This window comes from Colias eurytheme, chromosome 12 (assembly GCF_061535395.1).
Source record: "Colias eurytheme isolate Ceu_HAF_F1 chromosome 12, ilColEury1 Martin Lab GWU primary, whole genome shotgun sequence".
NCBI lineage: Eukaryota > Metazoa > Arthropoda > Insecta > Lepidoptera > Pieridae > Colias > Colias eurytheme.
In genome coordinates, this window is record NC_142991.1 from 6,283,853 (window position 1) to 6,311,514 (window position 27,662).

The 27,662-nt window shown below is 34.3% G+C and overlaps 3 long non-coding RNA genes across 3 annotated transcripts; all 3 read left to right on the forward strand.

The window, feature by feature from the left end:
• Window positions 1–504: 504 nt before the first annotated feature.
• Window positions 505–2,639, forward strand: LOC149904102 (uncharacterized). The gene is made up of 2 exons (XR_016457356.1): window positions 505–565; window positions 2,080–2,639. It is a non-coding gene; the product is annotated as an uncharacterized LOC149904102 (long non-coding RNA).
• Window positions 2,640–4,981: 2,342 nt separating this feature from the next.
• LOC149904103 (uncharacterized) lies at window positions 4,982–5,661 on the forward strand. The gene is made up of 2 exons (XR_016457365.1): window positions 4,982–5,045; window positions 5,208–5,661. It is a non-coding gene; the product is annotated as an uncharacterized LOC149904103 (long non-coding RNA).
• Window positions 5,662–19,525: 13,864 nt separating this feature from the next.
• LOC149904104 (uncharacterized) lies at window positions 19,526–27,313 on the forward strand. The gene is made up of 2 exons (XR_016457346.1): window positions 19,526–19,598; window positions 27,125–27,313. It is a non-coding gene; the product is annotated as an uncharacterized LOC149904104 (long non-coding RNA).
• Window positions 27,314–27,662: the final 349 nt, after the last annotated feature.

Genomic DNA, 27,662 nt, shown 5'->3' on the forward strand with positions numbered 1-27,662 from the left:
AATTATTTGGTATGGCTGCAAAGGCAAAATTTTAAACAATTCGAATAATCAAATAACAAAGTGTAGTAAAAGAATTTTTGTTTAGGTACTTACAATAATAAATTATATATTTTTTATAAAAACACGACGACCGCGACGACACAAAAATTTTAACATGAAAATATCGCTATGGATTGCTATGCTTCTATGTAACTTTTATAATATTAATTAACCTATTATATGTATTATGCAAACAAAAAATGTAAAGGAGATGGAGTAAGAAATTAATTTTAATTAAGTGGAACTCTATCCGTCAAAATATTAACGCAAATTGTTTCTAAAATTATAATATTTCTACAAGGTCGTCATAATATTATGTCTTTTGTATTCTTAATGCGTTTAGGAGGCCTCAAAAAGATTTCACGCAAAATTTGTAATAATACCTATTTTAAGTTAGATACGAATTTGCATTCTTTTTGTTCTTATTAATTTCCAAAAGTATATAAGGTGACGCTGAGAAATATTCTTCAGTTGACTATTACAGTTGATCAAAAAACAACAATCCAACAAAATGTTCCCGGTAGTGGTAATATTTAATACATTAATACAAATTTAATAGACTGGAGTAGATAATTTTTGAAACAAAAAAAAATCGCAGTCGGATGAAACCCATTAGAAAAGGAAGGGAATATGATAAAAATGTAAGGAAAAATAAATTACGGTCAATCCGAGTTCGGGAAGCGGGAGGGGGGAGCTTTTAAGAGAAAAAAATGGTTTCTCTCGATTTACGACAAAACTACAAGTCCTATAGAAACAAGTTTAATGGCAAAGTTGTAGGTAATTAAAAGTTCTACAACTTTTGTATTCGCAATTTTTTCACATAACCTCAAAATTTAGGTGAAAAATTCAAAAAACCAAGTTTTTGGTCTTTTATTTTTATCTACTTCAAAATTTATTTTTTTTCTACGAAATTTGGTGGAAACTTGCTTTATTATGTCCTAAATACACTGTAATTTATTTGATTGAAAATATTTATTTTTTCGCCTTATTTTGAATTAATACCAAAAAAACAACCTAATTTTCAATCGAAAAGTCACCCGTCAAAATATCAGCTTTTTTCAAAAACTTGGGGTGCCTTTTATTCATTGAAATCTCTACTTTCATATGGTGTAAAAAAAATAAACACCACCATAGTAAATGTTCTCAGGAAATGCATACAAACAGTGTGAAAATTAGCTTTTACTAAATCAGGCACACTTCTCGAACTACCTGAAATGTTTTTATCGACATCATTTTGCTTTTGAATATGCTGTAAAATATTAAACTTAGAACAGATAATTATTTTTCTTTTGAAATATTACCGAAAAGCCGATACAAGAGAAGATATAGAGTTCAAGAAGTGTGCCTGATTTAGTGAAAGCTCATTATCACACTGTTTGTATGCATTTCCTGAGAACATTTACTATAGTAGTGTTTATTTTTTTTTACACCATATGAAAGTAGAGATTTCAATGAATAAGAGGCACCCCAAGTTTTTGAAAAAAGCTGATATTTTGACGGGTGACTTTTCGATTGAAAATTAGGTTGTTTTTTTGGTATTAATTCAAAATAAGGCGAAAAAATAAATATTTTCAATCAAATAAATTACAATGTATTTGGGACATAATAAAGTAAGTTTCCACCAAATTTCGTAGAAAAAAAATAAATTTTGAAGTAGATAAAAATAAAAGACCAAAAACTTGGTTTTTTGAATTTTTCACCAAAATTTTGAGGTTATGTGAAAAAATTGTGAATACAAAAGTTGTAGAACTTTTAATTACCTACAACTTTGCCATTAAACTTGTTTCTATAGGACTTGTAGTTTTGTCGTAAATCGAGAGAAACCATTTTTTTCTCTTAAAAGCTCCCCCCTCCCGCTTCCCGAACTCGGATTGACCGTAATTTATTTTTCCTTAAAGGCTTCTACCCCAGTCTATAAATGATGTTTCATGTGTATTGTGATTCTCTTTGGGCCAGCACGCAACCCTTTGCCTCAGTTAAACTAAACGTAATTGTTATTTCTCTTAACGTATTAAAAAAAAATCAATTTTTTGTTCCCAGTTCATCGCAGTCGCTTTACTGTCAACATTGGCAATCAATCCTACAGCAGCTTGTGACTTCGGACATCCAGCATTGCCGTCAGCAACAATCATGGCCGGCGTGGTCGCTGTCGCAAATGTACCCTTCGTGGAGCCTTCACCAGTCGACTCTGTACCACTAGTAGTGACATCCACAAATCCCTTCGTTTAAACGGAATAAAAATAAGGCACTCTATTCAACGTCCAGGGGGTTACCATGTCTTATAGCAGTATTTCCAGTGTGGGAAAGGGATGGCGCTAGACGAACTGTATGGTGCTGTCATCTTTCCACACTGTAAAGAAAGCTGATTTTTAAATATTATAATGGTACTGGAGCTGGATAGCTGTTTTTTGTTGCTGAAAAATGATTACCTCTTAAGCGATCCATGATTAGTTTTTCAATACTTCCTTTGATTAACTAATCTAATTTATCTACCCGTTGATAAAGTGCCTTATAATCTGCTACGATCTACGATTTTCCACGAAACCTTTGCTGTTGTTAAATATTTTTCCTATTCATTAATAAATTCATATATTGAAGAATGTGTTTTAATGATTGGATAAATCACTTTCAGTATTGCCAGGATCAATATCTATATTCTAAGAGACATCCTAGTGTGCATCATAGGCTCGTACCCAGATAGAACATTCTTAAGTTTTTAATAATCATAATCTATTAAGTATTTGTATTATTTTGAAAACCTAATACTTATTACTAAAGAAGACGTATATCAAATCAAATTATTTACGACTATGTATTATAATAGTTGCATACCAAAAGTTACTTTATTTTTACTCAATACTAAGTATATTTCCTTATTTTACTATAAACTATTGTTTCATAGAGTTATATTAAGAGCTTAATATAGGGAAATATTTAACCCATAAAGTTATCACAATAGCTCGATTTATATTCAGCGACTGCTTTAGCAGTTAATGTAATAGTTGGAGCTAGTTTGAACCGAATGGATTTCAATTGTTAAACTTTAACGTTTTCATTATAGTTTACGATATAATTTAGTATAGAAGCGACCATTTAACAGCTATAAAGCGTTTGTGAGTTCATTTAAAATATGGCTTATGTTTTCCGTTAAAATCAAAATGTGTTTTTATTTCATACCAATAATATTACTGGTGAATGGTGATATAAGAAATAATTTATATGAGATATCTAATACTAGTTTAAGTGCAGTAAAATAAAGATATCAGTATCTAGTATAGGAATAGAAACCGCATCAAAGCATTTACAGCACTGCCAGAGCAACTGCCGGCTGGATCCTTATAATATAATGTAGTGTCTACATTAAGATATAAGCAACAAAAATTAAATACCAGCTTTTAAAAGATTTTAAATGTAATTTATTTTATATACATAATACTAGCTTCCGCCCACGACTTTGTACGTGCATCCCCGTTTTTTCCTGTTCCCGCAAGAATTTCGGGAAATCCTTTCTTAGCGGATGCCTACGTCCTAACATCTACCTGCCATGCCATAGGACATGTCCAAAAATGTATGAACCAAAAACCCAGAATCGACAGGAATGAAATGTGTACCAATGGATTGGCATTGAAGTATAATATAATATTACCGAGGGGGCAACTCTGAAATCTTTATAGTATAGGAGCTAGGAGCAAAATAAATTTACTAAGAAATTCATTAAAAACATAGTATAAATAGGTTTACGTTATTTTGTGGCTTAATATGACGTTGTTATAATGTCGTTTTACTTGTGTTACACATGATAATTATCATATTATTATTTTACAAGCAACGAAACAAAAACGTTAAAGCAAAACAGAACAAAAACTCTCGATTTTGTAGTTTTTTTTCTTTTAGCTCATAGATACTACGATTGTTATCGTACTTTATGTATTATTGGTAATTCTATGGCTAAGGATTGAAAAAAAAAACTGTATAGTATAGGAGCCAAGAGCCAAAAAACAAAGTAAAAATCGTTTGAAAATAATAAAATAGGTTATCTTGTGTATTAGAATATCGTTCTTATGCACTAGTTTGTATTTTAAGCGATTATAATTTTGCAAATTCAATTCGTTGGAATGAATGATAATAAAAAATAAGAAACACGATCTAAAGATGTCTTCAATCTATTGCCTCCCAAAAAGAACCAAGCTGTACATAATGTAAAAGACAAAATATACTTCTCATGTAAATTTTAAAATAAACAACCGTATAAGACAAAATATAATGTAAATTTTAAAATAATTATTTGGTATGGCTGCAAAAGCAAAATTTTAAACAATTTGAATAATCAAATAACAAAATGTAGTAATAGAATTTTTGTTTAGATACTTACAATAATCCATACTAATATTATAAATGCGAAAGTAATTCTGTCTGTCTGTCTGTTACTCAATCACGCCTAAACTACTGAACCAATTTGCATGAAATTTGGTATGGAGATATTTTGATACCCGAGAAAGGACATAGGCTACCTTTTATTGCGAAATACGGGCGAAGGGCGAAGCCGGGGCGGACCTCTAGTAAATTATATATTTTTAATAAAAACTCGACGACGACACAAAAATTTTAATATGAAAATATCGGATTGCTATGCTTCTATGTAACTTTTATAATATTAATTAACCTATTACCTACCCGCAAACAAAAATGTAAAGGAGATCTGGAGTAAGAAATAAATTTTAATTAACTAAGTGGAACTTTATCCGTCAAAATATTAATGCAAATTGTTTCTAAAATTATAATGTTTCTACAATATTGTCTTTTGTACTCTTAAAACGTTTAGGAGACCTCAAAAAGATTTCACGCAAAATTTGTATTAAAATACCTATTTTAGTTAGATACGAATTTGCATTCTTTTTGTTCTTATTGACTTCCAAAAGTATATAAGGTGACGCTGAGAAATATTCTTCAGTTGACTATTATAGTTGATCAAAAAACAACAATCCAAGAAAATGTTCCCGGTAGTGGTAAGTCTTATTTAATATTTAATACATTAATACAAATTTAAATAATGTTTCATGTGTATTGTGATTCTCTTTGGGCCAGCACGCAACCCTTTGCCTCAGTTAAACTAACGTAATTGTTATTTCTCTTAACGTATTAAAAAAAAATCAATTTTTTGTTCCCAGTTCATCGCAGTCGCTTTACTGTCAACATTGGCAGTCAATCCTACAGCAGCTTGTGACTTCGGACATCCAGCATTGCCGTCAGCAACAATCATGGCCGGCGTGGTCGCTGTCGCAAATGTACCCTTCGTGGAGCCTTCACCAGTCGACTCTGTACCACTAGTAGTGACATCCACAAATCCCTTCGTTTAAACGGAATAAAAATAAGGCACTCTATTCAACGTCCAGGGGGTTACCATGTCTTATAGCAGTATTTCCAGTGTGGGAAAGGGATGGCGCTAGACGAACTGTATGGTGCTGTCATCTTTCCACACTGTAAAGAAAGCTGATTTTTAAATATAATGGTACGAGAGCTGGATAACTGTTTTTTGTTGCTGAAAAATGATTAACTCTAAATCGATCCATGATTAGTTTTTCAATACTTCCCTTGATTAACTAATCTTATCTATTTATCTACCCGTTGGGCCGTTGATAAAGTGCCTTATAATCTGCTACGATCTACGATTTTCCACGAAACCTTTGCTGTTGTTAAATATTTTTCCTATTAATTAATAAATTCATATATTATAGAATGTGTTTTAATGATTGGATGAATCAATTTCAGAATCACGCCAGGTTCAATATCTATATTCTAAGAGACATCGTAGGCTTGTACCCAGATATAACATTCTTTAGTTTTTATAATCTATTAAGTACATATTTGTATTATTTTGAAAACCTAATACTTATTACTAAAGAAGACGTATATCAAATCAAATTATTTACGACTATGTATTATAATAGTTGCATACCTAAAGTCACTTTAATTATTACTCAATACTAAGTATATTTCCTTATTTTACTATAAACTATTGTTTTATAGAGTTAAATTAAGAGCTTAAGGCCGGGACTCCACCAAAGCAGAGATGTGTGCGGTGTGCTGTGTGCTGTGCGAGAAGAGATGTTTTTCAGCTCGCGGGACTCCACCAAAGCGGAGATGTGTGCGGTGTGCTGTGCGAGAAGAGATGTTTTTCAGCTCGGGTACTAGCAAGATGGCCGGCCGGCGCGCGCGCGGGGTTCTGCGGGTTGCTAGCGGGCGAGAGGGGGGAGGGTGACATCGCTCACTGCACGCCGCTCACATCTCTCGTCTCCACTGCGCGTCGTCCGCGCACAGCTCACATCTCCGCTTCCATCGCGACATACAAATATTACACATCTCCGCACAGCGATCTCCACTGAAGCTGAGCGGAGAGGAGACGTGTCAATAACTCAATTCTATTGGTTGTTTAAAAAACATCTCCTCTCCGCTCGTCTCGTCTCCGCTTTGGTGGAGTCCCGGCCTAATATAGGGAAATATTTAACCCATAAAGTTATCACAATAGCTCGATTTATATTCAGCGACTGCTTTAAAGCAGTTAATGTAATAGTTGGGAGCTAGTTTGAACCGAATGGACTTCAATTGTTAAACTTTAACGTTTTCATAATGGTTTACGATATAATTTTGTATAGAAGCGACTATTTAACAGCTATAAAGCGTTTAGTGAGTTAATCTATACTAATATTATAAAGCTGAAGAGTTTGTTTGTTTGTTTGTTTGTTTGAACGCGCTAATCTCAGGAACTACTGGTCCGATTTGAAAAATTCTTTCGGTGTTAGAAAGCCCATTTATCGAGGAAGGCTATATATCATCACGCTAAGACCAACAGGAGTGGAGCATTGCGAGCATTGTTAAAATCAAAATGTGTGTCTCGGATTGGACAAAGAAAACAACTATTTTCGCGGTTGATGATGTATTACTTCGTTATGATAATACAGAAAAACTTGTATGCGAACTTTAAGTACATAGGTATTAATAATTTAAAATAAACAAAGAAAACGACTGTCGCCGACGCTAGCGATTTGATGAGAGCCGGCCGCGGGCCGTCGAGCCGCGAGCCGCGGTACCCCGCTCCCGCGCCTCCCCGCCGCCGTCGCTTGCGCCGCCACTCGCCGCACGCCGCCCCGCTGCCCCGCGCCTGACCTCTTTAGCGTCGTAGACATCCTGGGGGGCCGTTGGAAGGAGCTGAAGAGACAGCCACGTTGTCTTCATGGCTCGAGGATTCTTCCAATGAATTTTCGTGTGGCAGGAGGCACACTTTATTTAATGCGCGTCTTTGAATCCCCTTGACTGTTATAAAATCCGCAACCCGGCAGATCCCATCTTTGCCCGGGTATAACCGGTGCCCTCTTCCTATTCGCCATTTCATGGGCGGCAGGTTATCCTCCTTGATTCCAATGAATTTTCAGGAAGTGCCCTGGGGAAAGGGGAGAGAGGTCATTGGGGTTACAAGATAGAGGAGTTATGGGTCGGGAGTTGAGGACAGCTTCTATTTGTGTACAAAGCGTACTCAACTCCTCGAACGTCAAACTTGCATTACCTACAACTCTTTTAAGGTGAAACTTTGCGCTTTCTATACCTGCTTCCCATAGCCCGCCAAAAGTGGGGGAATAAGGGGGATTGAAAATAAACTTAATGCCTTCCTCTGCTGTAAAATTATATATTGAATTAATGCTTGACTGCAATGCTTTTTTTTTTTAATTCATTATTGGCACCCACAAAATTAGTTGCATTATCGCACAATCAAAATTAAAGGAGCTAGTGTCGAGCCGACCACCTACTCTCAAAATAGATTTTTCGTCCAGAAATGGAGAAAGCTGAGCTAAATTTGACGAGGTAAGTAAATTTTTATTTTTTATTAGGTTTATCTCAGTTTCAAAAGAAATCCATTGTGCAGATTTTATCAATAAGGTAAGTGATTTATTTAGTTCATCTTCTTTTAGAGGTCCAGTATATTTATTATTTTTGTTTTTTGTGTTGTTTATAAATCTTAATACAAACGCAAATATTCTTTTTAATTTTAATGCACTTGAGTATTTTTCAAATCTTACGAATTCAGAATTTTCTTCATTTTTAAGTTTAGTTAAGGTAGGTAAAGCTTTTAATTCAGGTAATATTATTTTAGTGTTAGGAATTTCAGGCCATTGGGATTCCTCCGTATTTTTTAAGTAATCCGGACCTTCCCACCACATGGAGCAATTAATCAGATAACCCGGATCTACTCCTCGAGATGCCATATCAGCAGGGTTCAGATTGGTCGGAACGTGCCTCCAAGAGTCCCTATCTGTAAGTTCGTGTATTTCATTCACTCGATTACATACAAATGTTTTAAGATTTTTAGTTTGTGTTTTTATCCATCCTAGGGTGACGGTAGAATCAGACCAAAAAAGTTTTTTTTTAATAGGGCAACGGAGGGCTTCACTGACTTTTGCTACAAGACGAGCGCCCAGTAAAGCTGCTGATAGCTCGAGACGAGGTATGGTAAGAGTCTTAATAGGTGCAACTCGAGTCTTTGCACATAGAAGGCTCACTGTTACGTAATCATTATTCACCGCTCGGACATAAACACACGCAGCATACGCATCCTGCGAGGCATCAACAAAGCAATGAAGTTCACAAGTAGTATAAGTTGTAGGTAGTATGTGTCTAGGTATAGACACTGAATGTAGTGCGTGCAAATTGTGACTCGTTTTTAACCAAATTTTCTTTATGTCTTCTGGTACACTTTCGTCCCAAGTTAAGTTTTGTAGCCACAACTTTTGCAACAATACTTTCAGTGTTATAGTGCACGCACTGAGTAAGCCGAGCGGGTCAAAAAATTTTACAGGTTTCCGATAAAATTATGCGTTTTGTGATTTTATTTGTGTTATCATTTATGTTTATAGAAAAATTCAGTGTATCTGTTTCAGGAGACCATGACACACCTAACACGCTAGACTTTTTATCTAAATCAAGAGGATTTGTGTTTGTTTATCAGCTATGTTAAGAGCTGTTTGTGTTTGATGACTTTAGTCAGATGTATGATGACTATAGCCAGATGTATGATGACTATAGCCATATGTATGATGACTATAGCCATATGTATGATGACTATAGCCATATGTATGATGACTATAGCCATATGTATGATGACTACAGCCATATGTATGATGACTACAGCCATATGTATGATGACTATAGCCATACGTATGATGACTATAGCTATATGTATGATGACTATAGCCATATGTATGATGACTACAGCCATATGTATGATGACTACAGCCATATGTATGATGACTATAGCCATATGTATGATGACTATAGCCATATGTATGATGACTATAGCCATATGTATGATGACTATAGCCATATGTATGATGACTACAGCCATATGTATGATGACTATAGCCATATGTATGATGACTACAGCCATATGTATGATGACTATAGCCATATGTATGACTCTTCAATCTCACGAGCTAATGACGTAGAAATAAAAATTGAGTCTCAAATAAGTCCCTTTCATCATGATGAGCTTGAACATCCGTAGCGATTTCTAATTTTGTTTGAATCCTATCAAATTCATCAAAATCCTTTTCAATTTTGAGCAAACGGGCATTTAATTCTTTAATTTGCAAACTAGAAATATTTTCTACAGGTATTTTATTTAAAGTTTCAATAAAATTTTTAAATTTTGTTAAACGTCCCTTTAACGAACCTCGCATTATGATTAAATCGCTAAATTGTATTTGTTCCGCATCTGACTTGCTAACGTTATCATTTTCAGACATTTTATATTAGTACAAATAATAAATTAAGCAAATAAATACTTGATGTCAAACCACTGAATTATGTTAATTGTGATGAAATATTCGTTCCACACTGCGCGGTGTAATAGGCGGCCACACGGCGATCGCTACGGTGTAAGCTCGTGGAGCCGGCCTCCCGATACAATGTCACGCGCAGTTGTCGTGATAGCTGGAATGTTCGGCAAATTTTCGATTTAATTAAACGTATACAATATGTTAAGCAAAGGAGGAAATAAAGTTTAGTTTAAGTTTATTAAGCAATGAAGAATTTCGGCTATAGTTTTATAACGTGAGCGTGTGAGCGTCGGCGACAGCTGCCTTATAGTTATGATTTTTGAAGCATAAAAACGTATTTTCAACAGCGTACTTTAAGTACTTTAAATTTTAAGCAAAAGCAATATAATGGAGTGCACAATAATATTTATATAATTTTGTGGTTGCCAATAATATTAACGTAAATAAGTAGGTAATTATTTTATGAATACATGTTTGCAGAGAGGCTTGGTATGACTCATCAAATCGCAAGCGTCGGCGATCGATTTTGTGGAGAGACTTGAAGGCGTAATAAATTTATTCTAATTTAACACGTAGGTATAATGAAGACGTGAAATGTTTTGAAAAGGCTCGTATTTTGATGACTAACCCTTATGCGTCGTGCAATTTTATATAAATAGCAAAAATAAATAGCAAAATAAATACCCAAACATCAAATCAAGTGACGTATAAGTACCGTATAAGCACTAGCAAATTATGATTATGTCTGCAAGTAACTTATCGCGGTTTTAGGCAATAGCAGTTTAACTTACTTGAAATTAAACACACCTTATACACAAAATGAAGAGGGAAATAATTATGAAAAAAGGAAAGGCACTCCCCTGATTATGAGTCCACGTAGAACGCTGCACACGGCCACGCCCTCCAATGGAAAATTCCGCTGCGCCCGGCCACGGCGATCGAATGTTCTTGAAGATTGCAGCCGTCCTGTCACGGTCGCCAATTTTGTCTCGGATTGGACAAAGAAAACAACTATTTTCGCGGTTGATGATGTATTACTTCGTTATGATAATACAGAAAAACTTGTATGCGAACTTTAAGTACATAGGTATTAATAATTTAAAATAAACAAAGAAAACGACTGTCGCCGACGCTAGCGATTTGATGAGAGCCGGCCGCGGGCCGTCGAGCCGCGAGCCGCGGTACCCCGCTCCCGCGCCTCCCCGCCGCCGTCGCTTGCGCCGCCACTCGCCGCACGCCGCCCCGCTGCCCCGCGCCTGACCTCTTTAGCGTCGTAGACAATGTGTTTTTATTTCATACAAATAATATTAGTTGGCAATTTAGTGATATAAGATATAATGAATATGATATATTATCTAATACTAGTTTAAGTGCAGTAAAATAAAGATATCAGTATCTAGTATAGGAATAGAAACCGCATCAAAGCATTTACAGCACTGCCAGAGCAACTGCCGGCTGGATCCTTATGATGTAGCGTCTACATTAAGATCTTTGCAACTAGAAATTAAATACCAGCTTATAAAAGATTTTAAATGTAATTTATTTTATATAATATTTATCGAACTTTTGAAATACCCACTTTAAATGATACATATAACATTATACATGTATGTATAATACTTGATACATCAATTAACAGTAAACTATATGCATCTATTACGAAGATTTCGAATGGTTATACTATTGTAAATAATAGATATAAAATGTTATTGAAAAATTATCATGTAGGTATTGCATGTTGTTGATTCATATTTAAAATAAAGGAAAATATAGTATACTAGCTGTTGCCCGCAGCTTCGCCTGCGTGGAAAAGATAAATTTTCATGGTACAAACTTTCATCCCCTATTTGATCCCCTTGGGGGATGAATTTTCTAAAATCCTTTCTTAGGGGACGCCTACGTTATGACATCTACCTGCATGCCAAATTTCAGCCCGATACGTCCAGTGGTTTGGGCTATGCGTTGATAGATCACTATATCAGTCACCTTTGAGTTTTATTATATTATATTATAGTATATTATCTAAAGTCATTTCAAAATAAAAAAATATAAATATTATAAGAACTGGAATACATATTTTCTATACAAAAGCTCAACTACAGTCTTACAGAATGTTAATCTGGCACCGTACAAACATCTCTGTTGAGGATTGTAGTAAATTTTAAATGGAATGGGGTTGAAGAATTTTTTCCAGTAGTACCTTTTTTAGCATCTTAGGTGCATTTTTCACTTTATTTATCCGCTAAGACTTCGTAGAGCTTATGCTTTATTTATTTCAATTGTTGAATATTTTTCAATTTAGAATTGTCAGTTAAATCGAGTGAATTTTATTCCACTTTTTATCGTATAGGAGCTACCAACGTTGACAAGAGAGCATTTTAGTATAGTTGGTTCTATGATATACTGTTCCTCTTGCTATTTCGGTTAGAGTCCGGGCTGTCTGGCTGGTCGCAGTGGTTGCGTTTTTTAGTGCGCATCTCATCTGCACAGGATAATTTCCTTAATTTAAAGTCATTTTTTAACGCGTAATTTTTAATATTTTACCTTTAGATAGATCCATCAGACATAATTTTTTTATTGCAAGACGTTTTTTTCGTTGTTAAATAGGTGCCAGACGCAATTTTTTATTTCGTTTTTATAAAAAATTCAAATTATTTTAGAATGTCTGTAAATTTCATATTATGTTCTTCAAACATAATATAATCTAAAATTAATTAGCCAGACGCTAATTCGATTGTTAAGTATTAAATAATGTGTATAAATAAAAAAAGTAATGAAGCATGCAGCTCATCAGCTAGTGTATTTTAACTATGCGACAGGAAATAATTGCAAGAATACAATATTATTTACACTTGTTCTTATAAATAAAAGCTAAAATGAAAAAAAAACATAAAAGTGAAAAATAAATTAAAGTTACCATACATTGAAAAGAATGGAATAAAAACTATATCAATGAAGGTTAAACAATTACATTGTTAAATTTAAAAAGCCATCTTCATAATCATCATCATCATCATCTTTCCTCACACTGTCAGAATTATTTATGTTATCGTCTAAGGAATTGTTATTGTTTTCCAATATTCCATCATCTGTAAACAACTAGAAAGTTTGTTTCAATATTGATGTACACACATACACACACACACAACACACACACACCACACCACACACGACACACACACGTGAACACACACACACTCGCATGTTTAAGTTTGTATTGAATTTAACTAAAGTAGTTAGCATGAATTTATATAGGTATACTAGCGGTCCGCCCCGGCTTCGCCCGTATGGTACCTACATGTATAAACTATCCTATCTCTCAAGTTGGATCGAACTGCACATGGTGTGCGAATTTTATTATAATCGGTTAAGTGGATTAGGAGTCCATTGAGGACAAACATTATGACACGAGATTTATGTATACATACTAGCGGTCCGCCCCGGCTTCGCCCGTGGTACATATTTATGTTTTCTCTACATAAAAACCATCCTCGTACTTCAAGGAATATAATAGAAAAGAATTATCAAAATCGGTTCAGCCGTTCACACGTGATGCCATGACAACGCGAAACGGGTGCAGACCCGCCGCCTTTTTATAGCTCCCGCCGCGAAGCGCGTCGAACGCGGCAACTGATACACAAAAATAATCCTTATGGCTGCATGATTCTGTATTCACGCGCGATGACTTATAGCGTATTTCATGTATAACTTTGGTGTTTCTACACCGATTTACATGATTCTTTTACTATAACCTGCCCAGGAGTATGAAGAATAATTGTGCCAAATTTGGTTAAAATCCGTCGTGTAGTTTTTGTTTCTATAACGAATATACAGACAGACAGACAGACAGACAGACAGACAGACAAAAATTTTACTGATTGCATTTTTGGCATCAGTAGCGATCCCTTATCACCCCTTCATAGTTTTTTTTTAAATATATTTCATGTACAGAATTGGCCTCTCTACAGATTTATTATAAGTATAGATTAATTATATTAAGATTAATGAATTAATATTGTTATCATCGTCACTACATAGTATAAAACAAAGTCGCTTTCTCTGTCCCTATGTCTCTTTAAATCTTTGAAACTACGCAACGGATTTTGATGTGGTTTTTTTAAATAGATAGAGTGATTCAAGCGGGAGGTTTATATGTATAATAACATCCATTAAATAGTGGAGAAGTACTGTTATTTTTGAGGTTTCTAATGTGATTTCGTAAATAATTACATTTTTTCCACTTACAGTGCAAACGCAAGCACCCTACGAGTTTTATCAAAATAATGTACTAACTATAGTACACATTGAAAAGGTCTACAGAAAAGTCCGTGATGGTATATGTCTATCTCTTATGGATAACCCACAATAACTTTTTTTTGTCATTTACTTTTTACGACAAATAATGGCTAATTTTCGAAGCGATTTTAACCAATACAGCATTAATCCTTAACCAATTAAAGACCTTGAATACATTGTTCATTTAATATAGATCTATATGGCCCTTTACACCGTATGATTTAAGTGAATATTTTCGAAGATATTACAGATTTAAAAATTGCGGGACGTAGCGTTTGCGGCGGTACCAGCCGGCCGCCCGGCTATATATTTTATACCCGTGCGAAGCCGGAGCGGGCCGCTATGTTTTTATATTCAACGTTCACAGTTTTTCTGTAGTGTATTTAGTATCAGCATTGCACCCGTGCGAGGCCAGGGCCGGGCGGGTCTTTAGTTAATATGAGATATATATTAGAAAATTTAACTTGTATTGGCAACACTGTATTTTGTCTGTGGTTCTTTTTCTTCTTGTACGCGGTGTGTAATGTGTAGTATTAGGCCGGGTCCACATTTGTAGCATCTTGACGTATCACGATCAGTCGTATCGTATCGAGTATTTGTATCATAAATATGGACGCTCATTTGTCCATGTCGTATTATAAAGGCGTATCTTGAAAAAAAACGCGTCCATACTTATCAAATGCTGTATCATCTCAGTGTATCGGCGACAATGGACGCTCCAGTTTTCTTCCTATCCTCATATCTTTTCCTGATACGCGTTTCTTTCATATCTTTTATAGGCGTCGATTAGTTTTATAACACTTTCGTTATCCCAGCTCATCTTCAATGTTTACCACAAACCACGAAATGGCGGGAACACAGGCAATGATCGCGTATCAATTGCATTCACGTCCAAACTTGAGCGATACGATGTGTATCCTCTTTGATGATCGCGGAAAAACCGACACACGATGGTTCGCGGTGTATCACGTATATCGTATCGTAATACAGTATCAAAATACGTCCATACCACCGATCGTGATACGCGTATCAGATACGAGGTGTATCATGATACACGGTTAGTGCGGATCGGGCCGTATCAGATACGGTGTGTATCATCAACGGGTATCATCTTGCGTCCAAACTAGCGATCATGATACGCGCCGAGGCCACGCAACGGAGATACGATACACCGAAATGCTACAAATGTGGACCCGGCCTTAGGCAATGTGCTATTGGAAACAATATAAATAAGTTTATGTAATCGCTGTTTTCATTTAAACCCATAACTTAATAGTTAAGTAATAAAAAAATTGTTTTGTATATGTCGTGGCCATATCGTAAATTTGCTCATTTCATGATATGACTGGCCATTTCACGAAATGGTCGCATTTCGTGAAATGGCCAATTTAGTTTGGCCACATCATGATGTGGCTTGAGCAGATCAATGATAAGAAATCGTTTCACGATATGGCCAACTAAACGCGCGGTTTTTTCATGAAATGATCAAAATTATTTGATCATATCGTAAAATAGTTACATTAATCATTGGTAGAGGCGCTGCAAGCTCTGTGTTTATGTGATAAGATGGCGGCCGCTGGCGAAAATTTAATTATTCGCAGTTAAAAACTTCATAATTCGTTTTAATAACAATATGAAGAAAGTCATAGAAAAGAATTTACGACGGTTCGAGTACTATGGAAAATGTGGATATCTTATATGTATTGAAGAAAAAATGCGTCTTAAATAAAATAATTTAAGACGCATTTTTTCTTTTAGGATATATATTTATATATCCTACTATAGTATTATAATTGTTTGTTCTTTAAAAAGCGATTCTGCTTCTGGCACTCGCCGGCCGCTGCCGCGGCACGCTCGCTTTGCTCGCTCGGCTCGTGCGTTGTTTATCAAAGTCTAACCTAACCTAACCTAACTGTTTTTTATTGCAAAAACGATTCGCTTCTAGCATTCGCTACCGCGGCACTAACTCGAATGACATTAAACAAGTTTTTAGAATATTCTGAATTTTAATATTTTATGGACTCTTTATATTTTATACGATCTGACCAAATGTGGATGGCCAAATCGTGAAACGTTGACGATTTAACGATCTGATCAAACTATGTTGGCCATTTCATGAAATGCGACCATTTCGTGAAATGATCGATCATATCATGAAATGAGCAAATCTACGATATGGCCACGACATATAGAAGATTGTTGATGTACCCTAATAGTTTATTTTTGAGCCTAAGGAATAAAATGTACCAATGGAAGGTACTTGTTCCCACAACACAGGGAATCCTAGAGTAGGAACAATTCAATTTCTATGCATCTTATATTTTCGAAAAAAAAAAGTTATTTTTTATTGTTATTTAATTTTCGCGGCCGACCCTTTCTATCTCTCTTGCACTTTAAACTATCTCTCCATATACACAATCATCAAATTGTTATACTTACCTACTTTCACTACGTTTTTATTTGTACGTATTTAATACTTAACAATCGAATTAGCGTCTGGCTAATTAATTTTAGATTATATTATATTTGAAGAACATAATATGAAATTTACAGACATTCTAAAATAATTTGAATTTTTTATAAAAACGAAATAAAAAATTGCGTCTGGCACCTATTTAACAACGAAAAAAACGTCTTGCAATAAAAAAATTATGTCTGATGGATCTATCTAAAGGCAAAATATTAAAAATTACGCGTTAAAAAATGACTTTAAATTAAGGAAATTATCCTGTGCAGATGAGATGCGCACTAAAAAACGCAACCACTGCGACCAGCCAGACAGCCCGGACTCTAACCGAAATAGCAAGAGAAACAGTATATCAAAAAACCAACTATACTAAAATGACTTTTTTTTTAACGTTAATAGCTCCCGTACCATTAAATACATTTAAATTACACTCATTAAGTATATACTTAATTTTTTTGAGCTCATTAGAGTTTTAAAAGAAATTGTACGAGAAATTATTGAACAAGTAAAATTCGGTAAATGTTCTCCTGAGCTCAATATAACATTATAACATATTACGAACGATTAAACACAAGGTGGACTAAAATTTTGCAGATATATATTATATTCTTTCTAGAGAATAATTCGTTTAAATGTTTATTTTTTATTTAATTCAATTAGGACCGCCATGGGACTCCTTGGTAAAGTGGTTGACGCGTGAGCGTAGCACCGAAGGGTCCTGGGTTCGATTGCCGGTGGAGACGAAGAAAAAAAAAGTCTTGGTCTGGTAGGACACAGAAGGCTGATCACCTACTTGTCCCTAAAGAAACATCGATCAGTGAAACAGATGTATAATGCATCTGCCCCTTACCCTACTATCACATGGGACTTCACTGATTATAATAAAATTTGCACACCATGTGCAGTTCGAATTTCGATCCAACTTAAAAGATAGGATAGTATAAACATGTAGGTACCACGGGCGAAGCCGGGGCGGACCACTAGTACTCTTATATAGCATTTCAATATTTTCAATTATAGTCTGAAATTAAAAAGCTATAATAAGATAAACACATTTCTCAAAATAGCAATATTTTTGCTTTATGATGTAAGTACATTGTACACTTATTATTGTAAAAATACACATATTCATTTAATAGTAATTTTTCATAAAAAATATTTCATACGTAAGTGTATGTTTGTTATCTGATCGATGTATCTCAATTATTGTAATTTTAAAGTGAAGGACGAAAGTTCTCGCCATTTATTATACGTAGCTCAAATTGGTCAAACATGTGCGTGAGAGATCTAGGATAATCTATACATATTATAATAAAATCGTAGGAAAGACAAAACTGTACATTGAATATTTTTTTAAAGAATACTTGTCTTCTACTATATAAAAATAAATCGGGCTTTCCTTCCTGACGCTATAACTCCAGAACGCACGAACCGATATCCACGGTTTTGCATTCGTTGGAAAGGTCTCGAGCTCCGTGAGGTTTATAACAAAGAAAAGGTGTCTCTGGTGGCTAAACGGAGTTCGCCGGGTTTGATAGTTTTCCATAAAAATCATATAAAACGGTAATTAATTAAATAAAGTACAAAAAACTAATTTATTGAATAAGGACCTGAAGTAAAGCTTCTATGAACCTTATACATTCATCGAATACAAAAATTGTGACCACTCAGAAGGACTAAAGTCCCAAAATATGTAACATTACAGTGTAAAAGATAGGTTGTTTGGAATTATAAACATAATATGGCAATAATAAGATGACATATTATTATGAAGATGAACTTAAAAAAAAATATATGTTGGCTTTATTCATAGCAATTATTAAATCATAACTGCTTTTCATACAAAGATATATTCTATACAAAATGAACGAGTACTTTACTGATATTCATACTTAATAGACCGGGAGATACTGACACAAAATTTCGAGTCATTTGTAACAGGATGGTGGTTCTACAGGGTTCTTAGTACGCAATGACAAAAAGAAAAATGATGGTGTGAACGCTGGTACCGGCGGCTTAGTCGCGTGGGCGTTAGTCGAACTCATCGGAAAATAGCGAAAGTCAAACGATTTGTAACAGTATGGCACTTATTTCTCCTGTAAGTTTGAGGATCAACGAATATAAATACAAAATTTCAAAGATCTAGGTGTTGGAAATCTTCACTTATATAAATTAATACTAAATTAATTTTTCAAGTATGACAGCACTTTTTCCCCCTACTAGAAGTATGGCAAATATAATAATGGTCACATTTTATCAAATACTCTCCAAAAAGCCAAATGCAATACTGGTACAAAAAGATAGGCGAAATAAAAAAAAATTGCAGATTTTCGGCGGTATGGCGACCATTTGGAATCGTCCGAAAAGTATGGCATGGCGATTTTTGTAAATGGCTGCACGACGATGGTTACCTGTGCAAAAGTTAGCTTGGTACAAATGGTTGAATAATTGTTTTTTTTAAATCAACACATTCGCGTCGGTATGGCGGGCTGTAAGTCACACCGGAAAAGTATGGCATGGCACTACCGCCTACTTCTTTTTTATGGGCTATCGGTAAATTCTAAAATTTTTGTGTTACAAATCGTTTGACTTTCGCTATTTTTCCGACGAGTTCGACTAACGCCCACGCGACTAACCCACCGGTACCAGCGTTCACACCATCATTTTTATTTTTGTCATTGCGTACTAAGACCCCTGTAGAACCGCCATCCTGTTACAAATGACTCGAAATTTTGTGTCAATATCTCCCGGTCTATAACGAATTTTAAATAAAAGAATTACAAAAAATTGAAGTGTTCTTTTGTAGTCGTTAATTTATTTATATATTTAATAAACATGCATGACTAGAACTTCTGGCAGTTTTTGAGTATATAAAGAGGTGCGTTTTGATATTCTTCAGTTGGCTATTAGTCGTCGTTTTCGAGAACAAGAAGTAAGGAAAACCGCTTATCACAATGATTCCTGTAATGGTAAGTAACATTTATTTTTTGTTTTTATTTTGGAAATGTGCCTACTGTGTGAAAGAAAATGAAATTAACAATATAAATACATATAAAACTGGATTTTCTTACTAGGTGTACGGGGATTGTTCGGACAAGCTTTACTTTTTATCCGGGTTGAAATATCTCATTCCCAAGTGAATTTCTTTTGAATACGAGAGTTTGTTCTCGATACACATATTTTTAATGAGACATTTTTATTTATCTACTAACTAGCTGGCCCGGCGAACTTTGTACCGCCCTGCAGTCAATGAATGTCGTGTTACGTTTGGGCTTGGAACTAATTTGAATGAACGGAATACAATGATACAAAATAAATATAGATATAGGTATAATGGCTTTTTATTTCGATGAATAACACATATACAAATAGAATAAAAAAATAATTACTTAAATACTTCATACCTACACGTGTCAGAGAAAAATTACCTATTGAATTAAACTACGTTTTGCAGCCTGGGATGCACTCGAATTAACTCTTTTCGTTCTTTAACTGGTGTCGACCACAAATCGTTTCCTTTCACTTTAATTATGATAGTTCTACTTCTACCACTATCATCGGGCGACCGACGATGATACAGTGGGTAACCATCGTTGCCTGTGAGGTGCGGTCAATTTTCGTGGATACCTTTAGGAACACTCGCTGTCAACCATGCATGGTGATTGCCGGTTGATGGTGCCACACGGTCCATGAATCATATATTCGTGATTAGAACATAATGTCATGTCGTTCTGGATCGGTTACAGGATTAGCAATCCCCGCACATACAATTTTTATCCGCCCGAATTCTTTCGACTAACCAAATTAAATGTGCATGCTGCAAGCCTTATTTTTGTCATTCGATTGAATACATATCCATCATTGAATAATCCCAAAGATGTGTTGCTTTTGTAACTCATGATCGGATTTTTTGGAAAGCAGCAGTTGAATAATTTCCTTTAAATGTAATGAATAAATCTGGCCGACCATAATGATGAAAATATTATGTATGTCATTGCATCTTGCGCATATTCATGACCTGTTTAAGTCGCAGTAAACAGACCAACATTTTCTGCATCTTCTTCTCTGTGCTAATTGCATCGCGTACTTAAATGGATGTAATCTTCAAAACGCAATTTAGCTTGGTTCGAACCAATATAATCAGGGGCTCCGTTTCAATTTTAACTAATATACGTAATAATATTATTATGACAACGCAATATTGTTGAAGCAGTCGACGAAATTGCGACAAATTATAATAGGCATGACGAAAGATTTTGAAATCCTCTTCCATAATGTGTGTATACGTTTACTATACAAGAAAAACCCTATATTTCGGTAATATACTTAAATTTAACGAAGATTAAAGCCATTTTTCAAAAAATATTTAATATCTGTGCCAAAACAGCTCGCAGGTGTCATGGCGTAGGCGTGACGTCAAACTTTGGTAAATACGTAATTATTTGTACGCATTGCGAAGAAAATTAAAAAAGTCTTTATTTAATATGTGTTATAGAAACGAATTTCAAAGTTTATGAGTGGTGTGCAGTATTGCAGTATGAATCCACATAAAAATAATGCTCAAAAATGTGTTAGTAATTATTTCAAGCGAGAAATAATAAGAAATGATTGTATAAAGTTGGTGCGGAGAACCCCGAACCACGTATTCGTGAATTCGCAATTGTATTTCTGTTCTGAGTCGATAAAGCATACGTGAAACAATAGAAAATAAATAAAAATGAGTATTCTCAACATATTCATAACAACAAAACACATCTGACGCGAGTTGTTTACTTAAGCGTGACGTCACGCGTGTTTTAGTCAAAATGGCTAACTGCAGAATTTCAATGTTTTATTTTATTGATAATCTCATTAATCTTAATGGTTTTAAGATTTCTAAGTCACTATATTGAATTTATTTATTGTACATTTTCCCTTAAAAACACTAATACGATCATTTATGGATACTGTCGTCATGCCTATTGTCAGAATTTTTATTTTTTTTTAGAATTTCTTTTTAATAATTAAGCGAACTAAAAGGCCGGCAAAGCACCTGTAACACTTCTAGTGTTACAAGTGTTTATGGGCGGTGGTGACCACTTAACATCTGCCCCCCTAGACAAGTGGCTTTCTATTAGCGTAAAGTTCAATAGAATAGATTATGAATGTATGAGTGACGTAATCAATCGTCGTCGTCGTCGTAATCAAACGTCAATCTCATACATTCATAATCTATTCTATTGAACTTTACGCTAATAGAAAGCCACTTGTCTAGGGGGGCAGGTGGCCCATCTGCTCCTTTGCTTGCTCTGATATAAAAAAAAAACTAACCTTCTTGGTTAGATTCCTCACCAAAAATACCTTATTAATTTCTGAAAACACGCGTAAACACAATCATTTGAGGAATTTTTATGTATCTGCTTTTATTGCACTTTTTGATAATTGATTTAAAAAAAATACAAACAATATTTATTCACCCTTTTTACTTTTTAATTATTTTACACATAATACATTTTTGAACGCATGAATGTCAAACATTATTTTCCGTATTTGACAGCATTGACATTACTAATGATTGACATGTACGAAAATCAAAATTTTGGGAAAATATTTATTGGTCTAATTTTTGTTGTTTTTATGATTTATTCTGCTATTCTGGGCGGTAACAAATCCAACAAATCCAAAACCATGAAAATTGGTTCAGCAGATCTCGAGTTATAAGTGTTGGAACATACAGACTTTCTTTTATATAGGTATATATAGATAAGTAATAAATAAAGAATAAATGTCCGTATTTAAGCAAAAAGGAACCACCCAGCAAAAACGCACTTCTGAGATATCAAAGGATTTACAAAAACATTTGCAGCTCTGTTAGATGAAGTAAAATTAAAATTTATTTTATTTAAATTCATTGATAAATTACTTATTTAAGTATGTGTATATAAATTTGCTCTGAATATTCTTAAACTTTCTAGATAATTAAGAAAATGTGCATGTGGTTCCTTTTAACATTTATCAATTGATAGGTTTTCTCTTATACAAAAAGGAACCACATCCCAGGGATTTAATGATATAAATGAAACTATGTATTTATAATGTCGTAATTAAAGCTTTAATTAATAAAATATATAAAATAATAATTATATAGGACGTTTATTCGACGTTATCATCAAATTGGATTTCGAAATCCACCGTGTCTAGTCCATCTATGTGGTCTTCTATTGCATCATCACTAATGAGACCGTTATAAAAACTGTGCATCTTGTGGAATGAGATGTAATATGGACTGAATATCGCTAGAAGGTGAAAAAAGCTTCTCCAGAGGCAGCGACGTATAAGGTTCTTCGTTATCTTCTGTAATAAATAGAAAAAAGCTTTAAATCAAAATAATAAAGCCGCGTGGCTTTTATACGTAGGTAGGTATATGGCGACAGCAAAATATTATTAGTTCTTATAAAGCCGTGTCCCTACTAGACGACTAAGTATGTTGTATGTACATGCGCCATGTACAAAAACTGGCTAAGTGCGAGTCGGATTCGCGCAACGAAGAGTTCCGTACCATTATCTATAAAAACGCCAAAAAAATCACGGCTTATTGTATGGGAGCTTCTTAAATATTTATTAAGCTATTGCATAGCTTCTATCGCGGGTCTTGAGCGCGGGGACCGAATCGAGAAATTCCGTTACGAAAAAACCTCACGCTCTCCACTCCGACGGGCTCGGAGGTGTGGCTTGAAGGCATGCTATGCAATAGCTTTACCGTGGCAGTCCCCGAGTGCCACACGTCTTTTTTTATTCTTTTTTTTAGTATCTGTTGTTATAGCGGCATCAGAAATACATCATATGAAATTTCGACTATCTAACTGTCACGGTTCATGAGACAGAGGGATAGACAGACGGACAGCGGAGTCTTAGTAATAGGGTCTCGTTTTACCCTTTGGGTACGGAACCCTAAAAATCATACGCAACAGTGGCAACCCTAGCAAAAAATTAAATAAACTTGTTAAAATTTTGAATTTCGCAGGCTAGGGCCTTGTTCCGATCAAAACAGTAGCCGCGCGAGTTTTAAAATCAAACAAAAAAAAAAAGTGTGTGCGTGTAACCTTTACGCGCGATTGAAGTAAAACTTCTTTGGCGTTGACGACATATATCACTGAAATGATTAAATATTAACTTAAATAAATAAATATTATATTATAATTTAATTATATTTATTATTCATGTGCTTTACAAAGATTATTTAAATGTTATATTAATATTATTCATTCGAAACAGGTAATTGAATGTCATCATAATTTCTTACGTACGAAATTATAGGTTTGTGGTAACTATAATGTGAAACATAAATTTTACTCTCTAAATTTGCTACTTTTCTTGAAAATACAGCATCTATCGTTGTACCGAAACGCGTTGTTGAATGAAGTCGAGAAGTATTCATAGATAAATCAAATTTTTCTTCTAAAAAATCAATTAACGGCTGAGATTCCTGAGAGCGAAAATTAACATTAAAATCTCCAGTTAGAATCATCGGTAATTCATGATAATTACTATTTAAAAGTCGAGAACCTTCAATTGTGAAGTGAAGTAATTGCTGATGAATAAATTTTATGATATTTGTCAGGCTAGTATTTGTAGAAATATAAATAACAACGATAATCACAGGTTGGTCATTCGTATTAACACATCGAACCAAGGCGATGTCACCAATTTGTGAAACCTCATCGGAAATTTGTGATAATATAGTTGGTGAAATATTTTGAATTGGTGTTACATTGTTCAGTGTATCTGTAGATGAATGATATACAGCTACTCCACCAGCAGTTGAGTTGGGTCGTTTGTATTGGGTAACGCAATAAAAATTTTCAATAAGAATTTGTTCGTCATTTTTCATCCAAGTTTCGGAAAATAACAGCAATGTGGACCTTTTTAATACTTTATCATTCAGATCAGAAACATGAGCACGTAAACTTTGGCAGTTGAAGGAAAATAGTGTAATGTTACTCTCATTTACAAGGTTATATAATTCTTCCTGTTGTGTTATTAGGCGAGAATTTGAAAGTCTTTCAAATTCACACTGTAAATCAACTATTCCCCCTGGACGCTTTCTTCCATGATAAAATTTGTTGTCATCGGTGTTTGAGACAATGAACAATCCATTTATTACTCGTGATAATGCTACATATAACAGCTGCTGACTGTGACTTTTATTGTATCCATAAACGATTTGATCAAAAGTACCACCTTGAGACTTATGTATTGTAAGCGCACAAGCAGATACTAATGGAAAGTGATTTCTCTTTGCAAATATTGTCTTATTTCTATTCATTGGTACAGATGACGATCTTCGTAAAATTGGGACTGCTGTTCTACTAATGTTTAGAGTTTGAATATGATGGGCAGCTTTTTTCCTAATTTTCTCTCCTATCTTACCAGGAAACTCAAGCCATAAGCGTATGATGTTATCACTGTCATCACGTTCAATATACACTAACTTTCCAACACAACCGTTGGCTAAGCCATCAGATACATCAATATTGGTTGTAATAATGTAAAATTTGTTAAGAACTAATATGATTTCATAAGGCGATCCTCCTGTATCAATAACTGACATTTTATGAAATTGTTGGCGTACATAATATGCTTCTTGTTCAACTGAATGACAACCTATATGTACATATCTGTTGCTATGGATACTACTTTGTCTTCAGCAATATTTAAAATAGATTGATTATAATCCGCAACATGTTTATTTTTATTTTTAATTTACTTATTTTAAAAGTAATAAATAAACAAGTATATTTAGAGATTTTCAAAAAATTTTGCAATTTAAAATAATGTTTTTAAAACTGTTGAATTTTTCATTCACTTTGCTATTCACAATTGATCCGTTTGAAAATTTGAAAATAAATAATCCTAATTGATTATGATATTTGCCACTAGCTGGCGTATAAGTCAAGAAGCGTGTAGTATATGACATATACTTACAACCAATCAGAATTATTATTTTTAAATGGCGGAAACTACGCAGACTATAGTAAGCGTTACTTCCGTCAGAAAAAAAATCTGAGTTACTCCCTAGTCGCGCCTAAAGAAGTTTTACTTCAATAATTATATGCGCTGAATGATGTGGCTGAATGTACTGTACTGAATCTGAATCTAAACGTATTTTACCAAAATAGTAGGTAGGTACCTAGATCATCGACAGTTATTTTTAAAACAGGGTTTAGACTTTAGTAGTTTCATCTCACAATGACAGATGAATCGTAACAAAATGATCTCTTAATTCGACTCGCCGCGCCTTCGTGAACAACGACATTATAACAACGACGTAAATCCACAGAGGATTCCTCTTGTACTTACTTAATGAACTATCTTCTTAAAATCACACCACAATCGGGAATGAATCAAAAGTGGATAAAGCGTACCTGCATCTCAGATTCAATAAGTACTTAAATGCATTAAATAAAACTACTTACCCGTTGTATCTTCATTATTATCTTCGGTGTTCGTCTCCAATGCTTTTCTTACCAATTGCTTGCTTATTTATTTATTACTAAACATTTTCACATTTAATTTAAAAGGTAATTAACAAAAACAATAGAACTTACTTCGCGGAGGAAAAAAACACCGTCACGTATTCGAACTACTTCGCTGAATGTCACCTATATTGACAGATGTTCGACGTTTTACTTAAAAAATTGGAGTTTTGCACTTTGAGCTATTTAAGTAATGAAATACGTTGTTTAAAGATGGGAAGCATTGTAACAAGTCAAGGCATTTGGTTCCATATAGCGATGATGGGTTTCAGAATGTTTTACAATATTTATTTATGCATAATAGAACCGAATGCTTGTGGTTTTATTTTGCAATAAAAAATTACAATTAAATTATGTATTTATTTTACGCATAACCATACCACAGAAACCTGGTTCCATTTTGTGTATTAAAAATAATTGTTATTAATAGAAATATGTGTAATGTATAATGGTACCAAGTAGGTGTGGATCTGTTTTGTATAAAATGACATGATAGTAATATCGTTTATTTGTTTGAACAAAGCAGTCCCGTGGTGCTGTGGTTCGGTTTTGCTTAATATGGTATTATTCGTTGTTGCTGGTGGTTCCTTTCTGCTTTTAGTATACCTTGTTTCCAACGTAAAAATCATGTGGTTCTTGTTTGTATAAGAATTTAGACCACTTTTGAATGAGTATTCTTCAATAAAAGTAAAAAACGAAATTTGTCGAGTGGTTCCATTTTGCATAAATACGGACAAATAATAAAAAAAAACACTCACTCATTATCGCATTTAAGTAATAATATTTTATAAGCCTTATAAAGTAAGGATTTGATAATACTTTTTTAACTTTTTGCAATTATCCTTGTTTATGACGCATTTATAATTATAAACTTACAATATTCAATAAATGGGCAGCACCTAAAGGAAAATCTTTACACTGTAACAGAGAATACCTACCAATTCACCTAATTCAACTACATTCACTTTAACTCGTTTCAGTTCGTCGTAGCTGCGCTGTTGTCGACGCTCGCAGTGAGCCCCGCAGTAGAAGCGAGCGCTGACTTCGGCTACAGGTCCGTAACAGCGGCGCTCGTAGCCCTCGCGAGTGTGCCCAACGTCGCCTGCCAAGATGGACTCATAATAACCACCCATCCCCCAGTTACCACGCCTCCCATCACAAAGTCCTAGTCCAAACAGTAGTAGTCCAAACATCATTCCTAGACAAACATTAAATTTCTACCGCCCATTAATTATATTAAATTTTTATTTTATTATTAAATTTGTTGATAATGAACTACTTCATTTGTGAAAATAGTTTTGGCGATTACAATAAAAATTATTCTGTGTGAATGTCGTGTTTAATTTTTAATTTCTAACTCCTGAATTTAAAGTTTTGAAAAAAAATAGAATTCATGAAATTACGAGCAACTTGGCATAATAAATACCTAAAATTAATAACAGAAAAAACTTGAGGAGGGTTCGGAAAGAACCTAATATAAGAATTATAGATAACAAATCTAAATATGAATAAGAACTG